Genomic DNA, 12,958 nt, shown 5'->3' with positions numbered 1-12,958 from the left:
GAAACAGTATTTGAGACATAATTTAAACATTTTCTTGAAAGTTTTCTTTCTCCATTTTTATTGAACAATGAACTGTATAAAATAAATTCCCATGGAGTAAAATATGTTGTAAGGTCTACGACTGATACAGAATAATTGCTTTGTTGATTGTATATCCATTCATGATAAGATATGCATAAGAAGAAATCTGGTACAGAAGTATAAATAATACTTATCTTTAAGCCAGCATCTGTCATCTGCTTCAGCAGACAGTGTTTTCTTTCATTCCTGCATAAAAAGAGCTGAGAGATTTATGGAGCAGCTTTGTTTGTGCTCTGTGATGCTTAATCAATTTTTATTAAATTCTAAATTAAAACTTGGCTTTCATCATAGTCTTTTTTTTTTTTTCTATGAGCAGACATATCTGATGTATAGAACAAGAGAAAGGCTCATGACAGCCACAGAGTTTATACAGAGGTGGGAAGGCTTCAGTCCTGAACTCCTGAGCACTTTGTTTTCAGTGGGGCTACTTTCAGTAATTTTTCAGAAGCTACACTGGTATTTCTGTCTTCAGACTGTGACAGTCCCGAATACAACTAAACCAGAACAACCTTTAAGCTATTAAAATCTATGGACTCCCTGTTTTTTTAGAATTAGTATTGATCTTAGCAAGCAATCTCGGAAAGAATTTTATTATTATTAATTTACAGATGGTATGTATGGTTCTGTTAATCAAATGGTGTTTAAAAATGGTTTTTCAACTTCATGGCAGTTGAAAACAAATCCACATTATACACTGAGATATGTAAATAAGTAGTGTTATCTCTGTTTAACAGATGAAGAAATTAAGGCAGAAGTGCAAAGTTACTTATTCAGGGTCACATCTCTTGAAAGAGGCAGAATGTAGGCTACAGGAGTGCTTGAATCCTCTACTCAAATCACATCTCTAATAACCGTAATAAAGAATAGACAATTACCATGTACACAAATTTTATTTTCAAAGTTTAGATACATGAAATGAACAGGTCATCTGAGACAAAGAAAAATCTCTTAGAATTTGGTAGTTTGGTAGTTTGTTGCAATGCTTTGTCATTCTTGCTGTTGCTAAATTGATGTTGTTTAGCTTCACATGCCACTCATGTGAAATTGATGAACTCTTTATGACCTGTTATTTTCTCTCTATGAAGGTACTTCTAATTAAAACACTTTTTTTCCTTCTTTTTGAAGAAGTCTAGAACCTACTGTGTAACTTCTAAGTAATGTTTATGTCTCGATCCTTCACTAAAATATGAATATAAAATGGTGCTTCTGTTACTTTCCTCTTTTCACAGAGCTACGTCATGTTTTGTCCTAAATTATGACTGGGAGCTTGTATGGCTATTTGCATGCTTGAAATGTTTCAGAGTCACAGGTTTTGGGCATATAGTCCTCCATTCTTGTTTTTCCTGTATAAAAAACTCTTGGAGGAAGAACTGAAGAGGAACCATCTTCTCAGTATACTCAAAGGGATCTTGATAAATAATAGAAGAAATTTCCTCTTCAGTGTCTTCAAGGGAGTTTTAAAAATAGAGATGTAAAAAGAAGTTTTTTGTTTACCATAACACTTCTGCTTTCAGATAGGTTGGCTTGCATCTTCTACACACGATCTCTGGTACGCACCAGGCTGACTTTGAGATTGTTTGTTGTCATTCTACTGAGTGCACTAACAATAAGATTTGCTGAAAAGCTGCTTTAAAAGACCCCTTATGCATGTTCCTTTTAAGAAATACAGCAGGCTGTAATGTGAATTCAGTGTGTCTGAATGCATTAATTTTCTTTTGTGGTCTGTTTTAGAGAATCTGAGAAAATAACTTTGGTGATAACTCTGAGGAAACTGGAATACAGCCTTCAAAGTTCTTATAGCTCAACTCCTAATCAAAGAGATGTCAGTTAGTTCTTTTTGTGTCCTTTTACCTCTTTATCCACTCAAAACACTGCTTGTTATCTGTTCTGAACACATTAGTTCTGTGTCCAGTGCAGCAGCAGCAGCATGGAAAAAAAAGCGTGGGGCTGAGAAACTGGAAGAACTTAGAAAGGAAGACAAATAAAGAGAAGTGTCACTGAAATTTTAAAATGAAAACAGGATGTGGACATGATGTACAAGTGTGCTTTCATGATACAGTGCAACTGTCTTTGTAGCTGCCGAGCTATATGCTATACTGCTGTTTGCCAATGTTCCTTTTTTTCTTTTCATGGAATGCAACACGGACCTAGTAGGTTCGTATCTATTTCATGTGGAATAAATTTAGAGTAGATGAACTGAGTTTTTGGAGCCACTGCCAAATGAGGTGGTGATGATGGCTGGAGAAGTTTAGAGTTTGGGAGTACTTCTGACTGAAACACAGCACATACTGCATCATGCCTTTAACCATGGTGCTTTAGACACGCTGCCGAGTGTTTCTAACAAGATAGTGCTGTTACTGCATTTTGCTTTCAACTTCCCTGTTGTATAGCATACGTTTCCTTTTTTGTTTTATAAACTGTGCTCTCCATAGTTTTTGTACCTCTGTAAACAGTTCTGGCTATTGATACTTGGACAAAGTAGGAAGAAGTTTCTTGCAGTTTGCTCCTTGTTACATGATGTTATACACTCTGTACACAATCTTGGTCGTGTGGTCAGTTTGACTCCCTAAAGTATGGTAAAGACTTGGATGACATTTGATTCGTAACTGTTAGAAAAAAAAAAGTGGAGGTATTACTTTTATCTTTTAAATGAGCAAGAAGACAACTATCATATGATAGTTATAGTATATGTAACATTGTACCTTAACAATATTTAGATCAAGACTTTCTAAGAAAAACACGAGTTTAGTCTTCCACTTTGTATAGGGAGAACCTGAGTCTTCTTTTTCATAAAATGCAAACCCTGATGATTAAAATTTGGTGAATATTATTGAAATCTCAAAAGAACATTGTTTCAATCCAGAAACTATTTATACATTTATAGACTGAAACTTTGTCTTTTCTAAAGAAGAAAAATGATATTATTTTTACATTTGGAAATGGTCATAGAAAACACCATTGAGCCTATGCTACAAAGTTCTCAAGTTGTAAAATATACATTAATACTTTTGGTAATGTTGAAGAGGTTATAATCCATTTTAACCCAACCTCTCGTAGTTTCCTCTTAGTCTTTTCCTTTTTAAGTTTTTAATGCTGCTCTTTAATGGACCTTGTAATGGATTTGGGGTCTCCATTTGAACATAGAGTTGCCCCTGTCTGAAGGAGTTTGCTACTCTGCATCTGATGGTGGTATATAATGGTTGTGCATGATCTTTCTGTCACCATAGATACCTTTGAGGAGGTAAGATTATATTAACTATGTATCTTTTGCAGCTTGAGATGTTTCTGAGACACTGAGCTTCTGAAATACTGGGTATTTTTAACTTGGGTGTTAAGCCTTTGCCACTGTTCACCTCAGAGCCCTCTGCATATCTGTGGCGGATAAAATGATTTCTAGTGGTATAAAACAACAGCAAACTTTTCAATACTTTTTTTTTGGTAAGAGTTTTTAAATGTCGTGATGTTTGCCCAGTAGCATACCATATCAGCATGCAATAGCATAGCTCTTGTAACGTTAATCTGGTCATCCACATCATAAACAGTTCTGTAGGCTGGTAAGAACAGCAAGGTCAATACTGTGTGATGTGGTTTTGGCAACACTTCCATTGTTTCTTTATGCTTGTGCTTTTTGTAAAAGGTATCTGTTAACTCTGAAAAAAAAAAATATGCTAACCAGTAAGCAAAAATGTACGTCTTGTGGCTTGGCTACCTTAGTTACTATTGTGAATAAATTTCCTATGTTTGAGTTTGCAAGAATGGTTTTCCACTCAGAAGGGTAACTGGGTCACCTTCTCTGCCTACACACCTTCTTTCTTTCTTTCTCCCCTACAACATGGTTTTGACAGGCCAGTTCAGTGCTGGACCATCATAGCATTATAAAAACTGTTCACAATGAGTGATTTTCTGCTTGTGCGAAAATGTTATTGCAGAGCTGGAGATTAGGAAATGAAAAGTTAAGGACCAGGAGATCTCTCTTGAGCAAAGCATTTATTTGAACAGCCTGGCATGTTTGTGTTTATGTGCTGGTTTTCTGTGTTGTTGTGCTTGGGCCTTTTTTTTTTTCTTTCCTTCTTCTGGTAAAAGAGTGAAGAATAGGTATGAGTTCCAAAGCACTGACTCATGGGACCACAATGAAGCATTAGGATACAGCCATTTCCTACCTTTGTTTGAAATCAACCGAGTGGCTCTGGCGGATGTGGCCCTCAGCTGCAGGGCTTGGTGAAAGGAAATGCTTTTCATCTTTATGGAGTACAGAATGTTGCTCAGCAATTACTTTGTGCATTGCATGTGGCAGGCTTGTAAAAGGCTTTACTGTGTAGTGCTATACACCTCATAGTCACTTGTGGCTCCCACGTTATTGACTCCAGGAAAAACACTTGCCAAGTAGTTAGAAAAGTGTGGCAAGGGAGATGAGATAGTGAATTATAAGAGCACTGTCTACCTGCATTATAACTTTCTGAGACTATTTTACAGGTGTAAGTAAAATATTATCAAAAATATTATCAAAATATTAACCTCTTTGAATCTGAGAAACGCAATGAAGAACTAAAAGAAACAATGGGAATACTAAAAGAAAAACAATGACAATTGAAAACTTAAGTGGTTGTTGTGTATTTATCTTTAGTCTTGAAATTGATTGAGACTCTTTCCTATGATTTTTTTCTGGGCTCTTCTATAACTGACTCTTTTGACCTTTCCTTTAACAACGCTTGACGTGATTTTTATTTTTTTTTTTAAACTGTGTTTAGTTGGTATCGCTTCTCAGCTGATGATTTCAACTACATCTCAGAGGCAATTTGTTTATTGGTGACCTACCATTCTTTATTTATATAGTGCCTTATTGACATCTGCAGTCAGTGCTAGTGATCATTTAAATTTAAATTTAAGCAATTTAAAGAAAAGGCAAATCCCAAATTTAAAGAAAAGGCCAAAAAGTATAATACTGGAAACTCTCCAAAGAAGGGTTAGAAAACAATGTACAGACAAATGCTCTTGGTTGGAACAAAATAGAAAAGGGTCCCTGGTTCATGTATTTGTCTATGTGTGTTTTTAGTTTTTGTTAAGCCAAAATTAAACATAGTAGAGTTCACTGTTTGCTAATCACCATGTGCTTACTTTCTCTTCCAAAACTGAAGTTGCCAACTAATACATTTCCTACCCAGTGCTATGAATCTGTCCAAATAAACATGGGAAGTAGTAAAACAATGACACTGTATGAAAATACATCCTCATTCATTAAACAGAGTCCAAAAATTTTTGTGAGATTTAGCAGTAACAGAGAAATGTGCATCATATAGACTCTCCAGCATATGAAAAAATAATAACATAACATGAATGATGTTTTCAAGAAAAACAGTTATCCTGTGACTTACAGAGATGAATACAGATAATTTTGTATCACGCTCCCTCTGCAATTCCTGTGGACTGGTGCGTTTTGTGTATCTTACGGTTTTATATTAATGAGGAAGGTAAGTATCTTTCAGAGAGAAAATGATCAATTCTAACTACTGCCTCAATCATTAAAGGTTACAATTGTGTCCTTGAAAGTGAATTTTAAAGGGATTTCTCTCACAGATCACAGAGGCAAGAGCAGAAACATTAAATGCAAAATCAGATTCATAGAATAATCATGGAATATCTTGAGTTGGAAGGGACCCACAGCAATCATTGAGACCAAGTCCTGTCCCTACACAGGACAACTGAAAAATTGCATTAACCATCAATGTTGTCTATCATTGAGCTGGGGAATGGGAGATGACCTTTTCGACACCTCACACTGTGCTACACATGCTGGATAGAAGATAAAGAACTACACAAAATGCACAGAACTAGACCATGATATGAAGTTTAACAAACCTATTTTCTCAAGATCATACTGTTTTTGATACATTTTAGATCTCATCCAAAGAAAGAGACTTTTGGGGAGTGCATCCCAGTATGCATTAAACTTCATGGGAACCCATACTTTGAAAACCCTCTCTTCTTGAGATGTAGTCCTGAAATGGCATTTTTCCCTGGGGATTCTCCTAGTTGGCAGCAAGTCAAACAATTGACCCTTTCTTCTAGCAAACCACCTACTTGTTCTCTGTAGGTCTGATTTTTGAGCCCCATCCAAAGCATAATACCTTAAGTGTCCAAGTGTCCAAGACTGGCCAAGCAAGGTGACAACTTGGGACTGTCTGATGTTTCACTATAACGACTACAGAATGCCCAAACTGCATCTGTGTGTTTTCTTTTGAAATACCTATGGTAGCTGCAATTACTTGTTCTGTTGATATTTCCTTTGCTTTTAAAATTTTATTTGTTAGTGTTTATGAACTTGAATGGCAAGAAAAAATGTTTCCGTTGTAGTTGGGAGCACATCCTTTACCATGAGATGCAACCATACTGTGTGTTTGTTTTTCCCCCAGCAAGGAACCCTTAAATCAGTTGGACAAGTAGGAATGTGATATTTCCATCTGTGCTGAAGAAGCTGTGTGCATAGGAAATGTCTGGAAGAGTGTGAGGGCAGCAAAAGCATGAGGACAGTGTACCTGTGATTTCTCTTGAATGTTTATTAAGGATTTAAAAATATTTTTATTACTTTAAATTTTAATTTTCCATGACATGAAGTAAAAATCTGGGGTCAAGAAATATGAACAAAATCTTGATGATATTTAATGAAAACAATGCAGTTCCCCAAAACTGATCCTTAGCTACTCTGCTTCCTCTATACTTGAGAAATCTCTAGAAATGACAGTTGATATAAAAATTTAATCGCACTGGGCACTGTGCAAAACCATCACAGACATAATATCTGCCCTAAGGAGTTTATGGACTATTTCAAGGCTTGATGCCAGGAGAGGGTGTAGCAACAGTGAGAACTAGGAAGAGGTAGTAGTTCTAGGAACTTGTGACTATCCTGTCTTTCTAGATAAACACTCTGCTCACTGTCAGCATCATTCAGCAAGGTTAAGATGCAAACAAAAACACTGGTGCATTTGGTAATCGTGGCTAGTCATCTGTCTTATGACAGGCTTGGTGAATTTATGAGATAGAGCTACTGTCAGCTCTGTTTCTCAGATTTTATTATATTGGCTTGTGGGCAGGAGGATTTGGGCCTCAACTTATTTAACTCCTTGTTTATAGTTTGTTTTTTGATATACCTACTTCTACAGAGGAGCAGTGCTGACATGCATCTTTAGAATTTTTATTTCCAAAAGAAGAATGTTTTCATAGAAGTTAATAGTTGAGGTTTTTCTTCTTCCCTCACATTTCTGATAAGCTGAGAAATACTTTCCCCATTTGAACATTTCAGTCAGTGGGAGTCAACTAATAAGCAAGCATACAGTGTATCTGAAACAGATAAAACAATTTTGTGGGTACAGGATGCTGCATTCTTTAGCTGCTTTCACTAACTCCTCATTTCCCTGGCTCATTTATCTGGTGAAGGAGGCAGACTCTGCTGACAGATCAGGAGCAGATAGTCACCATTTCAGGAAGGCATTCTCTCTACAGGGCATCCTGAAGTACATTCTCAGAGCTCAGAGGAACAGAACTGAATGCCTGCTTTATTGCCCTGGGTAGGGAGGAACAGTTTGTAATCAGAGGACTCCTTAAACAAAAGCCACGAATTCTGTGTAGAAGTGTGTAAAATGCTAAGACAGAGGTGTGCTATGACCACAGGAATTTTATCATATCATATGGGATCAGTAGTCCAGTATCATGTACTTGGCTCTTGGTGCAGCACTCTGTGTTTGATAGCAGGTGGTGGAACGTGCAAGAAACACATTAATTGACAGTTGAAGAATAACCTGCCCATAGGGGAAGTAGCTTTCTAAGCTCAGGCAATTAGTGGTTTTCTTTTGCCTTTTAGCAGGAGTTTGCATACTTTGTCTCTAGTGAGCAAGCAGTTTAGTTTGCTGAATAAGAACTTTAATTTAGCTGCAGGAAACTCTGTAATTGTGTTGTGCTCCTACTTTCAGAGCTTGCACTCTGCTACTCATAGGTGCAGTATAAATGGAAAAGGGCTAGGTAAGAAAGCTCAAAGCAGAAAGGCAAGATGCATTTTAGTGAGACTTCAACAGTAAAATCTCTATGATTTACCATTTTTTGGACTGCTTTTTAAGCCTTTAGGCAAAAATGTGCTGCTTGTTATTGATGTATGTGATGTGATGTATGTGTTACAAAGTAACACATGTGCTTTATTGAAGGATATTATACTTTTTATGTAGTAAATTGTAAAGACTTAAAAGATGTATTATGTACATGTTGTAATTCTTGGGATTGTAATACTGATCAGTAAATGAGATCAACACCTTCCCTATGTAACTCTCCTCTCATCAGATGTCTCACTAAAACATGCATCTCAAACATGCCTACTTCCACAAACCTGCTGTGGTTTGGCAAAGGGAGTGTTAACGTCATTCCTTTCAGAAAAGATGAACAATCCTAAATGTCTCATGAATGCAAAGATTTTCCAGAAATTTAGATTAAATATTCAGGTTTTGTTTTTTTTTTTTAGACTCAACTTGTTTGCATGTATTTTACGATATGCCTCATGTTTTTACTATTTGAATGCTTCGAATCCCTGTTGACTGTCATCAACTGGTCTCTCAATTCCACAGGTGCAGTCCAGTTCTTGGACTTAAAACTGCAATTTTTAGGTAATTTGTAATTTACGTTAAAATTTATAGCTACATCACTGTTATTGCAAGACCTTGTAGCAAATATAATTTCCACAGAATTAAAAAGCTGATATTTGTTGAGATGTTTTGGGGGACAATGGCAAATGCAGAGTTAAACAAGTGACCAATTTATGTTGAACCGAACATTCAGTGTTGATGGATCCTTAATCCCTAAACAGATGGTTTACCACAGTTCCATTGTAGTCCAGAAGTACCTCTTGCATGAGAAAATGCAGTCATGCAGAAACAGTACAAACACTGTTGACTTGCCCACTACTTGTCGCTGCTCCTTCTTTTCTCTTTCTTCCTCCTCCTCTTATATTTTAACAGAATTCAGTGTTAGTTTAACTTTTATGCCCATAATGCCTTTTTGCCCTTTACCTAGGATTTCTGTTTTGCTTTTAAATTAAATTAATATGATCCAACTAGGTATATTCTGTGATTCTGTGATTCTGTGACTAAAAGACCTTCAGTATGAACTGCCTATGAACTCATTTTCAAATTTGACTGTTTTGTTATTATCAGAGACTTCTTTTGCTTCATGTAACTTCTCAAATCATGGCATTTCAAAATCCTGAAGTCCTGTAATACCATGTTTTGTGAAAAAGGCAGGGGAGAAAATAGATTCTAGTTCCTGCTTTTGTTAACTCATTCTTGTTTTATGCAGAAAAAGAAAGAGGTTTTATTGCTCAAAGTTGAAGATCTGTCAGCTTGTAAAGTATTTCTTTTTATATGAGGAAGATTAAGTTGGCATTTTATGCAAGTTCCCTAGCATGCACCTTTGTGTCTTGTCATAAGGCACATAATTACTGCATTTCACCACTAGCAATCATTCTTAAGTTAAAACCTGGTATAAACCTCTCATTAGTAAAAATAAGACAATGAAAGTAGGATGTACATCTACAAAATGAGAACAGACTCTTAAGGGAGTTAATCTTTTCATTGCACAATAGATAAAAATAAATAATTTTCACTTAAGGCTTTTCTTTCACATGCAATCAAAATAGTTTGTGATAACATCTGCTGCCAAGAACTTCATAAACACAGGGTTTTATTCAGAGAGACTTGATCTTCCTTCTGTACTGCATTCAAATAAGGGAATTTCTTTTAAGTCACAACATTTGACAAGATTTTGATGCTGCTTGCATTACAGAGGGCAGAGAGGCATTACAGGTGGTTCCGCACCTGTAATTTACAACCTCAGCCAGGATAAAGACTGTTTTCTGCATAAGGAAAAGCCTGTGGTCAGACCACATTTTCTCTAAAATGTTTTGTCCTGAACTGTAACTAGAACATGGAGGCTGACACGGGCCCTGAGAGTGATACTTGACAAGTGTGAGATTATTTTGTGCCAGGCTCTTATGTGTCTTCTAGTCTTGCCTCCTATGTAAAAATCATATTCTCTTCTTATCCAGTTCCATCAAGCCAAAAGATGAAGAGCTAACAAACTAGATGTTTTTTCTTGTTTTCAAAACTTTCCTGAGTTAGCAGGGAAGCCTGGAAAAATTTCAGTCTGCCATGTTCCAATGAATTTCACTCAAAATGAAAATAAGGCTAAGATATCCTCCATATCATGTCAACATTTTAAATGCCATTTTCCTTTGGAAGGCCTACTGTGAGATCATTGATACCTGTGTTTGGTACCAGCATTTAGTGGGCTGCTATACCCATTGATGAATTTGTAGTTTTAAAGGGGAAAAGAGAGAAGGTAAAAAAGGAAGGGAGGCAAGGAACAGAGGAAGCAAAACTGGGGGAAGGCAAAAAAGGTTGCAGGTCCAGTACACTGAAAGGAAGGTGTGAGGAATGTGTTCATAAGTAGTGCACACATCCAAATTCTGCTTATTGGGTCATTGCATGAGATACATCTCCAGAAGTATTTTGTCTTGCCATCAGAATTCACTCAAACTTTGTGTTTAGTATATGCGAAGTGAAAGAAGGTCAGATAAGTGTCTTTTTGATGTTCTGGTATGGTAGTGTCACCAGGAGCAAAAAGTGATGGATAGAGTAGAAATAGGTTCAGATGATATTTTAAAAACTGACTACTGGTTTCAACAGTAAAAACTATGGGAATGCAGCCAGTTCAGTGCAGAGTGCTTTTCAAAACTCTGCTCTTGTACCAGAAGATGGGCAGGCTAAACCCACCTGAAAATTCAGAAAACAGGTTTTCAGGCTAAGAAGAACCAACGTTGCAGAGCTGCTTTGCAGGGTTTACATACATGACTTAAAATGGAAGCACAGAACCAAACAATTTTCAGGTAATTTTCCAAAACTTTTTAGTTCCAGAGATAGCTTGTTACATACAAAACCTCTGCGTTTCAAAATCAAAATTAGCAGAAAAATAACATTCTGTTGTTGAAGTAGGGTACTAAAAGTTAGCCATGCCAAATTCCTTCCCTACCTCCCCTGAAAGCAGTTGAAAAATCTATTAAATGAGGTTTTTTTCACACATTGTATCCAATAGGATTGAACCATGGCAAAACTAATTTCTAAGAAACCTGCCATTGTATAATATTAATTATAATAATGATGAAAGATTCTAAATAAATTAGTTTTTCCAGAAGCTATCCACTAGAAGTTACAGTGAGAGCCAAACCACAAGCACTTTTTGGCCTCTTTGAAAGATTTAGATGTCAGATGGAATGCTTTCAAAAACAAGGATGTGCTTGAGGGGAAAAAGAAGAAGAGTAAACTTGTTAACCAAAATAAGTAGAATTCAAAATTACTTTTGGAGCTTTCCCTTTCCTATTGAGAGAAAACAATAGGAAGGGAAATGTTCCTAAACTGAAATTCAGTTTAAATGTAAAATACACTTGCCATTGCAGAGTCTACTACCCGTTGCAGCGTGAGAATATTCTCCAAAATTGCCTAATTTTATTCTTCCAAGTAGTGTGACTTGCTGCTTCTACAAGGACTCTTTGAGAAGCGAATGCACAGGAAGTTAATTCCTTCAGGTGTGTATAGTATACATCCTAGAGTCATGAAGCACTTTACAGAGTGAAATATCAAATAAAACCAACCACATTCCACTACTGACTTTTCTCCAGGCTCTTTGAGCATAATTACTGTAACCAGTAGCAAGTGCAAATATCACTTCAGTGTAATAGGTCACCTTTGTTCTGAGTTCCAATTACCCTACAACTGGTGCAGAAATCACATAGTAAAATTGCTCAGTCACCAGTTAAGTGGCTCACTGATTTTCCAGGAGGTTTAAATCCCCAACTGTTACATAAACCAGCATCAACTTGCCTGCTGAGTGTGGGCACTTATATTTGGGATTCATCAAAATCTGGGAAGCAGTTATTTCTTACACCATATTTATGAATAATGACAAGACACTGCCAGCTGGTGTGTGTAAAGTTGTCTAGACCAATCTATGAACAGTATGTTTTTGCATCTTTTCTTATGGCAGCGTTGATGGCCAAGGAGGCAGACTGGATAATTTTCCAGTGACTGCTAAATGACCTCAAGCTCGAGTAGAAATAATGCCTGCAAATGCTACCACTTTCGCTGCTGTGACAAACACTAAAATACAATAAAATTGGAAGGGCACCAGCACTTACACTTTAGGATAAATGTTGTCTTATAGAAAAAGGAAGTTTTCCACCTAGGTCTAACATTTCATAATTTTGCAATGTGGAAGTTTTGAGTCATCGTCAGAATTATATAGTGCTGATCAGACTTTGAAATATGATGATGAGTTAACATTTGGAGGTGTGACCAAGTGGGATAGGCAGTTGTATCTGCAGTGAAAGACTGCATGAAGGAATTTATTGTTTGTTTTTCTTTTTAAACCACATTTAGTGGCATCTTTTGACATGCATTTCTTTACTATCTTGTGTACATGTTGAATTCTAGAAGGCTATGCGGTTGTATTGCACAGCTTGGTTTGGTTTTTTTGTTTTGTTTTGGTTTGTTTTTTTTTTTTTTTGGGTTTTTTTTTGTTGTTTTTTTTTTTTTTCCTCCTTGTATTTTTTTTTTTCCTAGAAAGGAGCTGTCCTGTAATAAGCATCCAAGCTACCTGTAGTAAGGGTGAAAATCCTAGCCAAAAATACTGGATTCTGAAAGAGGTGAAAAGGAAAAAATGAGGTGAGAGGGGATATGGGATGAAGAAGACTTTTATGAAAGGGAAAATTTTCACAAGAGAAAGGAGAAAGTAAGAGGAACTGTAAAGGAAACTTACTTTTATTGGAAGAGGCCTCATTTTTCCCATG

At 36.4% G+C, this 12,958-nt stretch overlaps 1 protein-coding gene across 7 annotated transcripts in view; it reads left to right on the top strand.

Moving 5' to 3' along the window:
- NFIB (nuclear factor I B) overlaps nucleotides 1-12,958 on the top strand; it is a 167,179-nt gene that overhangs the window by 55,560 nt on the left and 98,661 nt on the right. The window lies entirely within an intron of this gene.

Source organism: Corapipo altera, unplaced genomic scaffold, assembly GCF_003945725.1.
Source record: "Corapipo altera isolate COAL_440 unplaced genomic scaffold, ASM394572v1 61411, whole genome shotgun sequence".
Taxonomy (NCBI): Eukaryota; Metazoa; Chordata; class Aves; order Passeriformes; family Pipridae; genus Corapipo; species Corapipo altera.
This window is presented reverse-complemented; position numbering and strand designations above follow the sequence as displayed.